Below are 1,518 nucleotides of genomic sequence, written 5' to 3' on the forward strand. Positions count from 1 at the left end.
AGCGCTTTATAATTCGTGTGGTTTGTCTTCGGTCATCGTTTTAATTGATGTGCGGTTGAATTCGATATATCGGTCTTGAGTGGGACTCGGGCACGGAAGAAATGCTTTGTGAGTGTGTGACGTTTAACACGGGCAACTTCAGACACGCGTGATCTTTACACGTTATAGAAATGTGTATTGATGCATCTATATTATATTCAAGATTGTTAATTTTAGGAAAAGCATTATTCGGATGATGCAAGATGGTTAAATCAATGGCTTGGGACTTTTTTTTTTTCTTATGAAGAGTTTTTTTTAGAATCTATGAAAGCTTTAGGTGACGTGATCAGCTGCAGAGAAATTTGGGAAGCTGAGCTCGAAATATAATCCAAAATACAGAGATTTCTCTGCAGCCAATAGAGTTTAATGTTGTGAGTAGAGCACTGATGAAGGTGAGAGTAACACAATAATCCGAGGCGTCAGGTGGATGATCAGATCCACCGTTCAGAGGGATATTTTTTATATTTGAAAAAATACATAAATCCTTGTTTCCTCTGCAGTTGTTCAGCTCATTTTAGCACACGTGACAACTGTGTTTTTGAGAAATGATTTGTAAATTCTCTGCAATTTTGTACATGTGAACTTTCTGAAGGAATGAAGTCATTAAAGAGGAAGCCTGGTGTGAGCTCTCCTGAATATCTCCAGCGTTTCCGGTTCCTTCGAGTGTTTACTGAGTGTTAGTCCCCGTGTTTCAGGAGTTATTCTGCTGCTGTCTATAGCGTCTGTTCCAGCAGATGAGCAAAAGGGTTTGGAATGCAACTTCATAATAAATAAAAAATCATTTTTGAGTTTGTAACATGATTGGTCAACACCTTTTTCCCATGAAACGCGAACAAAAAGACTAATTTATTGTTTTACAAACATGAAAATGCAGGACAATTCCTAACCCCAACCCAAAGTTCAGATCGAATTTAGATTGGCTCATTATTATAATAAATCTCAGTCTGAAGAGAGGCCAGAACTGTGACGTGTGCATGACGCGCCTGATGGCTCCTCCTCCTTTATAGTGTAGCCCCGCCCCTGCGTGGAATCAACCCATTACTGGAATACAAACAGAATAAAAGTCCAATTAAAATGTAACTTTAGTACAAACGTGTATTTATGCACACTGTTTGTCTACAAAACTCATATCAAGACTTCTTAAAACTACATTCCGTGGCACAGAAACAGAATTATTTTAAACTCTAGTGGACATGACACTGGCTGTGAGAAACACTGCGCACTCCTCTCAGCCAATCAGATTCGAGAACCAGAAAAAGTGTTGTATAAATATATACCCTGCTGGAAAAGACAGCTAAAACCAGCCTAAGTAGGTTGACTGGTTTTATCTGGTCAGCAGGCTGGTTTTAGAGGGGTTTGACCACTTCTGTACTGGTCAGGCTGGGAAACCAGCTACTTTCAGCTTACACCAGCTAAGACCAGCCAACCAACCATATATATATATATATATATATTTTTTTTTTTACACACACACACACA

The sequence above is a fragment of the Sinocyclocheilus grahami genome, unplaced genomic scaffold, assembly GCF_001515645.1.
Source record: "Sinocyclocheilus grahami isolate Dianchi unplaced genomic scaffold, SAMN03320097.WGS_v1.1 scaffold11703.1, whole genome shotgun sequence".
Lineage (NCBI taxonomy): Eukaryota > Metazoa > Chordata > Actinopteri > Cypriniformes > Cyprinidae > Sinocyclocheilus > Sinocyclocheilus grahami.